We start from the raw sequence: 13735 nt of genomic DNA on the forward strand, positions 1-13735 counted from the left end.
TACACACAGTGCCACTGAGTATTGTTCTTGGCAGTAAGGAACAAGGCTAACTTTGCTTTAACATAGAGATGATTTTTCTTCTTTTTTTTTCTATATTCTTTTATTTGAAACTGAAAAATAATGCATTTATGAATTGTCTGTAACAAAAATTAGAAATATTTTAAAATATATACAAAAGAAACTAAGGGAAAAAGTCAAACCTATTGATTTTGTTATTAAAATTATTTCTGATCTTATTTTTTTTACTTAATATAACCATTTATGAAAAAGGTGCTTTAAAGTCTAATACAATGTATTTCTAATGTACTTGCTTTAAATAATTTAATGACATTTTGTTTGGATATATGTTTATAACATATTCTCTTGGTATATTACATGCCCAGTGCTTAAAATGGTGTCTGGTATATATTAGGTGTCTATATATTTTTACTGAATATATGAATAAATGGGTGAGATATCCAGAAATTATCTAAGTCTTAAAATACATTGGGTTTCTTATGTATTCTCTTTTATTTGGAGATTTGTTTAGAAGATTTTGACCTGAGGGAAAAATATGGGGCTAGGTATTCTGAAGGGCACGTGGGTTTAACTGTTCCACAGTCCCTTAGTTAAAAACTTTGCCAACTCAAAACTTTGTAGGCTAATCTTACTCCTAGTTCTTACTGCCACTGATCTTGGCATCTTGGTCTGCTCAGAACACTCATATTTGTTTGTCTTCAGCTTTTCCATCAGTCTTGTTTCATCTGCTTTATATTTTCCAAAAAGTTCCCGATATTCTTGACTGTTGGTGGCATCCTTCTTGAGTGAACTCCATCAATCGACTTGAATCAGAATCCTTATGATCTGTGCATTTAAGTTTTCCTTCACATTAGGTGATGCTTTCTTCTATTATCTTTGAATATTTTCTTCTATATGTTCTATTCAAGAAGAAAACTAGCTGCATATTTCAACTCCACTATTTTCCATATAGATTATTTATTCTCACTTTAGTCTCTTTGTTCCTTTTCTCTGCATTTTGACTTTTTCTCAAGTCTTTGGCACTGAATCTGACACCCATTCGCTTTTCTCTTGTATTTTTTCTGCTATTTTCTAAGGTTTAAAATTTTGCTCTTGCATTACTCATTCACATAACGATGATTTTTCTAAAGTGTGAACCTGATCATGATACTTCTTGTCTTAACACCCTTTAATGTCCCGTATGTCCTCTGGATCATGTCTGACAAGTCTACAGACACATCTCTCCACCCTACCAGCTCCAAACACAATCCTGGTCGGGAGGAGGCCCTTACTGAGGAGATGTTTGAGGCATTGAGGAAAGAATTTCATCTTGGTACATTGAAATGAAGATGCATTCAGGGGTCTGTCCAGCTGTCCCAAGGGCATAATGGCATTTCTCAGGACCTCTAGCCTGGGTGATGTGTGATACCCATTTTGTAAGCCCACTAGGGCCCTTCCTCACCCTCCAAAACTCTAGGGAGGATATGTGAGAGATGGGCCTTAAGAGCGAGCTTGTGAGACTTCACCATGCAGCTGTGTGTGAAGGACAATGAAGAGAAGATGGGCACTATGCTATTGGGGGTAGAGATAAGATCCCACAAGCTGTGGGGCTTGTGGGATGCTGCTCTGGCAAGTTACATTTTCTAAAGATGGCCTCACCAATATATATCACATGTTCTCCTTACAATGTGACTAGCCACTCCTCCACTGAGAGGTGGGGCCTATGTTCCCAACCCTTGAGACTGAGTGGGCTTTTGTAACCAGTAGTTTGGTGGAATGATGCTGTGTGACTTCTAAGGCTAGATCATAAAAGGCAAAGCAGCTTCCCTCTGCCTGCCTCTTGGGACACATGCCTTGGGAACCCTGAGCTGCTATATAAGAAGTCCTACCACACCAAAGCTGCTGTGCTGGAGATGTGCTCTAACCACACAGAGTTAGAGGGGATGTTTGAGGAGCCCCAGGTGTTCCAAAATCCAGCTGTTGGAGTCTCCCCAGCCTAGGCACCAGGGATTTGAGTGAAGAAGCTTTTGAGATAACTCCAATCCCAACCAATCAGACTTAAACCTCATAAGAGACCTTGAGCAGAACTGAGTCTGCTGAGTTGCTCTGGAATTCTTGACAGACACTATGAGAGATAAAAATGGTTATTACTGTTCTAAGCCATTAAGTTTTGGTGATTTGTTACATAACCGTAGCATATGGGAAAGGGAGCCTAAAACATTTACCAAAATTGACCATAACCTGGGCATAAATTAAACCAAATAATATTTGAGATTTTTTTTTTTTAGCCATTTGGGGGTAACTGCAATTTAGTCTTAAAATAAGAACCTAGCAAATACCTTAACAATTGTGTATAACCAGGTTGAGTTTATTCCAGCAGTGCAAGGTTGGTTTAACATTAAAACGTTAATCAGGGACTTCCCTGGTGGCGCAGTGGTTAAGAATATGCCTGCCAATGCAGGGGACACGGGTTTGAGCCCTGGTCCGGGAAGATCCCATATGCCGCAGAGCAACTAAGCCCGTGCGCCACAACTACTGAGCCTGCGCTCTAGAGCCTGCGAATCACAACTACTGAAGTCCATGCACCTAGAGCCCGTGCTCCGCAACAAGAGAAGCCACCACAATGAGAAGCCCGCGCACCGCAAAGAAGAGTAGCCCCCGCTCACCGCAACTAGAGAAAGCCCGCGTGTAGCAACGAAGACCGAACACAGCCAAAAATAATTTAAAAAAAACAACAAAAAACGTTAATCAGTGTAATTAACTATGTTTACAGAATAAAGACAAAGTATTGTTAACTTAATAGAGAAAAAAAGGGCATTTGGTAAAATTCTACATATATTCATGACTGAAAAAAAAGGTCTAGTGCCAATGGATAGAAAGAATCTTCCCTAATATGTTAAGTGATTCTCCAAATATCTATAGCAAATATTGTATTAAAGAGTAAAATATCAAAACCTTTCCCCCTGAAATTGGGAACAAGAGAAGGATACACACTATCATCATTTCTATTTAATATTGTCCTAAACAGTAAAAAAGGCAAGAAACAAAATAAAAGGTATAAGGCTTTGTAACAGGAGGAAAAAACTGTCATTATATATAACTGACATACTTGTATATTTAGAAAATTCATAAATAATCTACCAATAAATTATTAGAATGAAAAGAATTTAAAAAGAGTTAAAACATTACACATTATAGAGAAGTGAGAGTCTAGAGAGGTTGATGGATACAAGTTTAATCTACTATAATCAACTGAATTTCTATATACCATCAACAATCAGAAAATGATAGTTTAAAAATAACATTAAAATAGCATCAAAAAACTCAAAACACATGAAATAGGGGAAATAGGGAAAATAGGTAACCTTACAGTTGAGAAGACTGGCAGATACTACTTCAACCAAGTGGGCAAATTAACATTACCAGCAAAGGGAAAAATGGACATTATGTACCTCCTGATATGGTGCACAAAGAGAGACACAAAGTTACTTTCATGGTTTTTTCTTCCCCAAATGCATAACCTACATCCAACCATGAGGAAATATCAGACAAAACCAAATCAGGGATGTTGTACAAAAAATAACTGGCCTGTATTCTTAAACATTTCCAAACAAAGAAAGACTCAGGAGATGAAGGAAGACTAAAGCGACATAACAAATAAATGTAATATGTGATTCTGGATTGGAGGTTGGACCAGAAAAAACAAAACCCAAAAACCAAAAACACCACATCACTTATTTTCTCTTTTGCTACAGGGGACGTTATTGAAAGCATTAATGAAATTTAAATAATGCATGCAGATTAGAGAATAGTATTATATCAATGTTCATTTCCTGATTTTGATATGTGTATTGTGGTTATGTAAGAGAATATCATTGCTTTTACAAAATACAGATTGAAATATTTAGAGGTAAAATGAAATCATGGCTACAATTTACTCTCAAATGTATAAATGGAGGAAAACAACACATTCATGGACTAGAGTATAATTCTCTTTAAATTGATCTAAATATTCATGCAGCCTCAATAAAAATCTTAGCAAGCTTTCTGTTTGCTTGTTTTGGTGGGTTTTGACAAGCCAAGTTTGAAATTTATATGGAAATGCAAAGAGCCAAAAATAGTTGACAATTTTTAAAAAGAAGAACAAAGTAGAAGGACTTGTTACTGAGTAAAACTTATTACAAATCTACAGTTATTAAGACAGCTTAGTATTGTGCAAGGACAGATACTAAGGTCTGAGACCAATTGGACAGAATAGTGTGACCAGCAATAGACACACACAAAAACATTTGATTTATGGCAAAAGTGACACTTCAGAGCAGTGGGGAAAGATGATCTTTTCAATAAATAGTACTGGTACAATTGGATATCCAAATGGAAAAAAAAATGAAACCTGACCTCTACATCATATCACATAGAAAATTAAACTCCAGGAAATTGCAGATTTGAATGTATGAAGCTTCTAAAAGCAATATAGGAAACAATCTTCATAATCATGATGAAAAGAATTTCTTAAACAGGACACAAAGTTGCGTTAACCATGAAGGAAAAGATTGATAAATTGGACCAAACCAACATTAATAACATCTGTTCATCAAAAGACACAATTAAGAAAGTGAAAAGGCAAGCTGTAAGATATATATCCAGAATATATAAAGAACTCTTTCAAATCAATAAGACAAATACAGACAAGCTATTTAAAAAATGGGCAAAAGATTGGAACAGATTTCACAAAATGACTACTAATATATGAAAAAGTATTCAAAATCAATGAAATTAAAATGAAAACAACAATACAGTGTACTGTACACTCCTGCCAGAATGACTAAGATTACAAAGACTGACACATAGCAATTATTGGTGAGGATGTGGAGCTAGTGGGAACTCTTATACATTGATGGTAGAGAGGTAAATTGGAATGACCATGTTGTAAAACTACCAGTATATCCAACTGAATACCTAAGATCCAGCAATTTCACTTCTAAATATATGCCCTGCAGAAATGTGTACATACATATACCAAAAGACATGTACAGAAATATTATTCATATTAGCCTCAAATTTGATACAGTCAAAAGTAGAATGGATAAATAAACTGTGGCCTACTCATACAATTTAACACTGTTGGCAATAAGAATGAATGAACTGCAACATATTCAACTACATAGATGAATTTCCCAAACATACTGTTGAGCAAGATACAAAAGAACACATGTGGTACAGTTCCATTTACATGCAGTTCAAAACCAATCCTTAAATTTTTTAAATTTTTTATTGAATTATAACTTAAGTAGAGAAAATGCACAAATCTGAAATGTACAGGATAATTTTTACGTATGTAAACAGTTATGATAACCATCACCCAGATCGAGATATAAAACATTTTCAAGTTCCAGTTGTGTGTCCCCCTCCCAGATGACAGCTCCCAACATTAACCACTATTCTGACTATTTAGTTTTTTCATAGATTACCATTTCTTGACCAGATTGTTGGTTACATAGATGTGGTCACTTTTTATTATTTATCGATTTGTACATTTAGGATTTGTGCACTTTTCTGTATGTACCTTACACTTCAATAATAATTTTTTTTGAAATGAATGATTCTGTGACATATGGCCCCTCAAATCCTGCACAGGGACTGTAGAATCTTATTCAGGTGTGTTCTAAGCACTTGCTTCTTCTATTTCTGCTACTGTAGACATATTTCATGAATTTATGACTATTATCATTTTATGAGTGTATTCAAACTAAAAACTCACATTAAAATAGGAAGGAGGAGTAACATTTTAAAAATTACTGTACTATAAAAATCATTGTTTGGGCTTCCCTGGTGGCGCAGTGGTTGAGAATCTGCCTGCTAATGCAGGGGACACGGGTTCGAGCCCTGGTCTGGGAAGATCCCACATGCCACGGAGCAGCTGGGCCCGTGAGCCACAATTGCTGAGCCTGCGCGTCTGGAGCCTGTGCCCCGTGACGGGAGGGGCCGCGATAGAGAAAGGCCCGCGCACCGCGATGAAGAGCGGTCCCCGCACCGCGATGAAGAGTGGCCCCCGCTTGCCGCAACTGGAGAAAGCCCTCGCACGAACCGAAGACCCAACACAGCCAAAAATAAATAAATAAATAAATAAATAAATAAGAAAATCCTAAAAAAAAAAAAAAAAAAAAAAAAAAAAAAAAAAATCATTGTTTGGGCTTCCCTGGTGGCTCAGTGGTTGGGAGTCTGCCTGCCAGTGCAGGGGACACGGGTTCATGCCCTGGTCCGGGAAGATCCCACATGCCGCGGAGCAACTAAGCCCGTGCGCCACAACTACTGAGCCTGAGCTCTAGAGCCCGCAAGCCACAACTACTGAGCCCACGTGCCACAGCTACTGAAGCCCACACGCCTAGAGCCTGTGCTCCGCAACAAGAGAAGCCACGACAACGAGAAGCCCGCGCACTGCAATGAAGAGTAGCCCCCGCTCGCCGCAACTAGAGAAAGCCTGCACGCAGCAACGAAGACCCAACACAGCCAAAAATAAATAAATAAATAAATTTATTAAAAAAAAAAAATCATTGTTTCTCTGTGAGGAGAGATGATGAATATGTGCACTATTTTTTCTCCCTCAGCTTTCCTGGTCTTCTCAAGAACAACCTGAAAGACACTCTGATGAGGTGAAGGAGGGGGCTTGACAATATGCAAACAAAAGCTTCTTGTTGGGACCCAGTGTCTACCTGAACACTCTATAGCCCCGTCAGTCCCATTGAGATTAAGGTATGGCTCCAAGTCTGGCCTTCAGCATTAAAGTCTGACACTAATACCCCAAGGTAGAATCTCTCATTATGTCTACCAGTATTCTTTGTATTGAGTTCATTAGTTTCATGGCTGGGACTATATATAATTCTGTCTGCTGCTTTCTGAGAAAACTTACAGGAGGAGTGGATACCAGTAATTATGGAAACATGGAGTTCTATGTAGAAATTGACTTTTTGCTGTTTTTATCTCTTCCCCCACCTTCCTCGTGTTGCACAATCTTCCTATTAAGATAATGTCCAACTGTTGTTATGGCTAGTGTTAAAGGATATTATTTTTATATGAGTTAGTTCTAATTTAATCTCCATGTCATAAAATTACCTCAAAATGAATTGATGGTTTAAAAAAATAATCACTTTTAGGAAACAGTTTGGGACATTGTGTTTCGAATACTATTAGGTGAACATCAAGTAGAATTTTATGTTTGAAAAATTACAAGCAGTTAATTGCACTCAAATTATGACTCTCTCCTGAGGAAAGTACTTTGCAGACTAGAATTATTAGTCTCACTTTGTAAATGAAAAAGCAAGCATTGAAGAAATTAAGTGCTCTGTGTTAATTTAGAGCCAGGAATGAGACTCAGGATCTCTGGTACCAAATCATCTGACCACAGGCAACTTTTAGAATTTAGCTGAAAGTACAAGAATTTGTCAAAATAACCTTGATAAGTTAAAATGCAATATTAAAAGGGACTCTCTACCTTATATTCTTATTGCTGTACCTTATATTCTTGGTCTCACCTGGTAACCCTTATCACCTAAGCTAGAAACTTGGGAGTCATTCTTGACTCCTGCCTCTCTCGTGTACAATTAGACTTTAAGCTCTGCCAGTTACTCTTTTTCTCTTTGAAATAATTTCAGGCTTTCAAGAATACTGCAAAGAATAGTTTTTCTTTGAACCACTTGAGCATAAATTGCTGACATGGTGCTGTAACACCCCACAAAAATCCCTGGAGATGCATCCAAGTTGTGTGTCAGTAGTTTATTATCCTTCTTCTCCCTGAGTAGGAGTCCATGGTACCACAGTTTTGTTGGTAACCTGTTGAAAGACATCTGGCTGGTTTGCAGCTTTTGGTTATCACAAATAAAGCTGCTATAACATTTGTATACAGGTGGGTTTTTTTTGGTGGCACGGCATGTGAGAATCTTAGTTCCCTGACCAGGGATCGAACCCGTGTCCCCTGCAGTGGAAGGGTGGAGTCTTAGCGCAGAATCTTAACCACTGGACCACCAGTGAAGTCCCCTGATATACAGGTTTTTGTGTGAACATTAGTTTCCTTTTTCTGGGACAAAAGCTCAGGAGGGCAGTTGCTGGGTCAAAAGCTCAGGAGGGCAGTTGCTGGGTCAAATGGTAGTTGTATAATTTTATAAGAAAGTGCCAAACTGTTTTCCAGAGTGGCTGTATCATTTTATATTCCCACCAGCAATGTATTAGTGATCGTTTCTTCACATCCTCACCAGCATTTGGTGCTGTCACAATATTTTATTTTGGCTATTCTGATAGGTGTGTAGTGATATCTATTGTGGTTTCAATTTGCGTTTTGTTTCTAATTTTTAAAATTTTTTGGCTGCTTGGGGATCTTAGTTCCCTGAGCAGAGATGGAACCCATGCCCCCTGCAGTGGAAGCGAGGAGTCCCACTAGCCAGGGAATTCCCTCAGTTTGCATTTCTTTAATGGCCAGTGATGTTGAACATCTATTCATGTGCTTATTTGCCTTCTGCATATTTTCTTCCATGAAGTGTCTGTTCATGTCTTGTGCCCACGTTCTGATCTGTGCAATCCTCTTTCACATTAAATTTGTGAAATCACACTTAATGTATACTTTAACCAAGATATAAAACATTCTCAGTCTCAGCTGGTAATCCCTATTCACCTAAGATAGAAACTTGAGAGTCATTCTTTTTTTCTTTTTTAATGAATGAATTAATTTATTTTTTGCTGCGTTGGGTCTTCGTTGCTGCGCGTGGGATTTCTCTAGTTGCAGCAATCAGGGGTTACTCCTAGTTGTGGTGCATGGGTTTCTCATTGTGGTGGCTTCTCTTGTTGCGGAGCGTTGGCTCTAGGTGCGTAGGCTCAGTAGTTGTGGCATGCAGGCTCAGTAGTTGTGGCACACGGGCTCTAGAGTGCAGGCTCAGTGGTTGTGGTGCACGGACTTAGCTGCTCCTCGGCATGTGGGACCTTCCCAGACCAGGGCTCGAACTTGTGTCCCCTGCATTGGCAGGCTGATTCTTAACTACTGCGACACCAGGAAGTCCCTGAGAGTCATTCTTGACTCATATCTCTCTCTGGTCTCACTCTCCTGTCTCCTGTTCTAATTGCATTGATTATATTTTTGCTGTTTTGAGTGTTCTATATATATTCTAAATACTAGTCCTTTGTCAGATTAAAGGCTTGCAAATGTTTCCCCCCAGGCTGTAACTTAACAGAGTCTCCTCTTAACTGAGTCTTTTGCAGAGCAAAAATTATTTTTATTTTGATGAGGTCCAACTTCAATTTTTCCTCCATGATTTGTCATGTTTTGGTGTCAAGTCTAGCCTGAGATCCCAAAGACTTTCTCCTATTTTTTTTTCCTGAAAGTTTTATAGTTTTACATTTTACATTTAAGTCCAAAATCCATTTTATGTTAAATGTTGTAGAAGATGTGCGGTTTAGATTTAGGTTAAATTTTTTTTCTTATGAATGTACAGTTGCTCCAACATTATTTGTTGAAAAGGCTATCTTTCCATTGAGTTGTTTTTACACCTTCATCAAAAATCATTTGGTCATATTTGTGTGGGTCTATTCTGGATTATCTGTTCTGTTCCATTGACTTATGTGTCTATCCATCCAACAATATCACACTCTCTTGATCACTAGCTAAATAGTAAGACTTAATATTGGGTAAAGTGATTCTTCCCAGTTTATTCTTATTTCTTAAAATTATTTGAGCTATTCTAAGGCCTGTGTCTTTTTATATAAATTTTGGAATAAGCTTGTGTATGTCTACAAAATACCTTGTTAGGATTTTTATAGAAATTGTATGAAACCTATAGGTAAATCTTGACCTGTTTGCTATGTTGAGTTTTCTAATGCATGAACATGGTATATCTCTCTGTTTATTTAGATCTTTGATTTTGTATTTTCAGTGTACAGATCCTGTACGTGTTTTGTAAGTTTATACCTAAGCATTTAATTTTCTTTGGAGTGATTGTAAATAGTACTGTTTTAAATCCCAGTTTCCACAAGTTCATTGTTAGAATATAGAAATGCAATTGATCTTTGTGTTTTGATCTTGTATTCTGAAACCTTGCTGTAGTTACTTATTAGCTCTAGGAGTTTTGCTTTTTGATTTTTTTGTAGATTCCTTGGGATTTTGTACTTAGACAATCATGTCATTTGCACATTGGGAGAGTTTTATTTTTTACTTTCCAGTCTGTATGCCTTTTGTCCCTCTTTCTTCCTCTCCCCCTCTCTTCCTTTCTGTTTCCTTCTTCCTTCCTTCCTTCCTTCCTCCTTCCTTCCTTCCTCCCTCCCTCTCTTTCTTTCTCTTTCTTTCTTTCTCCCTTTCTTTCTTTCTTCCCTCCCTACCCCACGACTTTCTCTTTCTTTCTGCCTTACTGCACTGGCTAGAACTTTCAGTACTATGTCAAATGAAAATAGTGAGAGGATCTCCTGATCTTAGAGGGAAAGCATTCAGTAAAAACCGTTCAGTACGATGTTACCTGTAGATTTTTTGGTAAATGCTCTTTCTCAATTTTAGGTAGTTCTTTCTATTCCTAGTTTGCTGAGAGTTTTTATTTTGAATGAGTGTTGGATGGTGTTAAATGTTTTTTCTCTCTCAGTTTACATGATTATGTGATTTTCCTTCTTTAGCTTATGGGTATGGTAGATTACACTGATCATTTCTAAACATGTTGAACTAGACTTGTGTACCTGGAATAAATCCTACTTGGCTAAGTTGCATAGTTCTTTTTATACATTGTTGGATTAGGTTTGTTAATATTTTGCTGGGGATTTTTGTGTCTCAGTGAGATATTGTGAAATATTGGTGGTTTTCTTTTTTTGTACTGTCTTTGTTTTTGGTATCAGGGTAATACTAGCCTCATAAAAGAAGTTGGGACATGTTCCCTTCTCTTCTCTTTCTTTTCTGGAAGAGATTTTGTAAAATTGGTGTTAAATCTTTAAAAGTTTGATTGAATTCTTCAGTGAAACTATCTAGAATTGAAAATTTCTTTTTTGGGAGTTTTTAATTATAAATTAAATTTCTTTAATGGCCACAGGACAACACAAGTTGTCTATTTTCTCTTGGTTGAGTTTGGTAATTTGTGGTTTTTAAGTAATTTGTCCCTTTTTTTCTATTGTCAAATTTATGAATATAAATTTGAAGTACTCTTTGTCATCTTTTTAGTAGCTGCAGAATATGTAGTGATAGTCCCTATTTCATTCCTGATATTGCTAAATCATTTTCTCTTTTATCTGTGGTAGTCTTGCTAAACAGTTATCAATTTTATTAATTTTTTCAAAGCTCTAACTCTTTAATTCATTAATTTTCTCCATTGTTTTCCTGTTTTAAATTTCACTTATTTCTATTATTATCTTTATTATTTTTTGTTGTCAGAGTACGTTGGATTTTTTTTTCACTCTGCTCTTTCTGGTTTCTTGAGGTAAGAACTTAGATTATTGATTTGAGACATTTTCTTTTTTCCAATATAGCATTTAGTATTAGAAATTTCCTGATTTCAGCATTGCTTTAGCTAAATTCTACACATTTTGATATGTTATATTTTCATTTTCATTCAATTGTATGTATATTTCATTTCTCTTGAGACTTTATATTTTACCCCTGTATTATTTAGAAGTGTGTTGTTTAATTTCTAAGTGTTTGGACATTTTCTTGTTTTCTTTCTGTTATCGATGTCTAGTTTGATTTCATTATGGTCAAAGAATACTCTCTGTCTGATTTAAACTCTTTTAAATTTGTTGAGGTTTGTTTTATGGCCAAGGATATGGTCTGTTTGGTGAATGTTCTATGGGTACTTAAAAATGTGTGTTCTATTGTTGTTAGGTATTGTATATTAATTAGATTTTGTTGGTTGATTGTGTTGTTGAGTTCTTCTATATCCTTGCTGATTTTCTGTTTAAGTAGTTCAGTAATTGTTAAGACTAGAGAGTTGAGTTCCCCAAGTATAATTATATATTTGTCTATTTCTCCTTTCAGCTCTCTCACTGTCTGCTTCGTGTGTTTTGTGGGTCATGTGTTTCATGAGCTTCACATGCTTGGTGGATTCACATTTAGGATTGCAATGTCTTCCTGGTGGAATAACATTTATCATATTATCTTTTATAAGAGGGACATTACGTAATGTCCCTCTTTGTCTCTAGTAACTTCCTTTGCTCTGATGTCTACTGTATCTGATATTAATATAGCCACTCACAGCTTTTTTTGTTTTTGTTTATTTGGATTAATGTTTGCATGATATAACTTTTTCCATCCTTTTACTTTCAACCTATCAGTGTCATTGTATTTGGAATGAGATTCTTGTAAACAGAATATTGTTATGTTATTATTTTTTAATCCATTCTGCCAATCTCTTTGTTTTAATTTGTGTGCTTAGACCATTTACATTTAAGGTAATTATTGATATACTTTAGCTTTTTATGAGTTGTTTTCTTCTTGTTTTCTCTGTTTCTCTCTTATTTGCATATTTTCAAGGATTCCTTCTTGGTTTATTTACAGTGTTTTTAGGCATATTGCTTTGTACAGTTTTCTTAGTGGTTGCCCTAGGTATTCCAATATACATGCATAACTTAGCAAAGTCTACCGGTATTAATGTTGTTAATTGTCTTTTCCCTTCATTTCTAATATCATCTGGCTGTCATAAATACGAATCTCCTCTTCCTACTTCTGGATTAAAGATTTGGGTGCTTCTGAGGATGCAGTTTCACTGAAGCAATCGCACCATCTGAAGCTTTGTGCCGGGCTTCCCTGGTGGCGCAGTGGTTGAGAATCTGCCTGCCAATGCAGGGGACACGGGTTCGAGCCCTGGTCTGGGAAGATCCCACATGCCGCGGAGCAACTCGGCCCGTGAGCCACAATTACTGAGCCTGCGCGTCTGGAGCCTGTGCTCCGCAACAAGAGAGGCCGCGATGGTGAGAGGCCCGCGCACCGCGATGAGGAGTGGCCCCCGCTTGCCACAACTAGAGAAAGCCCTCGCACAGAAACGAAGACCCAACACAGCCATACATACATACATACATACATAAAAAAAAAAAAAAGAATGAAGCTTTGTGCCAATCTTAAAGAGGATGCTTTCTGAATATTTTCAGAAACAAACTCAAGATTCTTGCACTTCCTTATATTTCTTGCTTCTAATACTTTAGCATTCCTTAATTGTTTCACACGATCACTTGGAAAAAAAAATTTCTTGAAGCTTGGATCCAGGAATGGGGCAAAAGAAGAATGTAACTGGCTTTTGCAATAACCAAATAATATTTGAATTTCAATCTGTGCCTCTGTTGTGACTGCACATATGCCAATTTCAGCATCTTACCTGGAATAGAATTATAAGAGGATCCCTACAGCAGGTATCATTCAGGAAAGGCTGTACTTGAACTCATAAGGCACATCAACTTGTTTATTTCTTCATCAGGTTCCAGCAAATGAGGCACTTTCTCTGCAACCAACTATTGAACTGCTACTAAGCTCTGCTACATTGCCATTGTTTTCTGTGGTACATTATTAAGGCTTTATTTTGTTCAAGTGCCTTTAAAACATGTAATAGTCACTGTTCCATCTTATTTGAGCATCTTTTATAATAAGTGAAAGATAAGAGAGCTCCTAAATCTCTTATATGTTCAATAGCTTCCTTTAGCTGAAGAATGATGAGAGGGGCCCTCCACAGTTGAACCCATGGCCAGTAATCCTGTTACATTATGCCATACTACAATTACCTTATTGAACATATAA

This window comes from Balaenoptera acutorostrata, chromosome 12, assembly GCF_949987535.1.
Source record: "Balaenoptera acutorostrata chromosome 12, mBalAcu1.1, whole genome shotgun sequence".
Classification (NCBI taxonomy): domain Eukaryota; kingdom Metazoa; phylum Chordata; class Mammalia; order Artiodactyla; family Balaenopteridae; genus Balaenoptera; species Balaenoptera acutorostrata.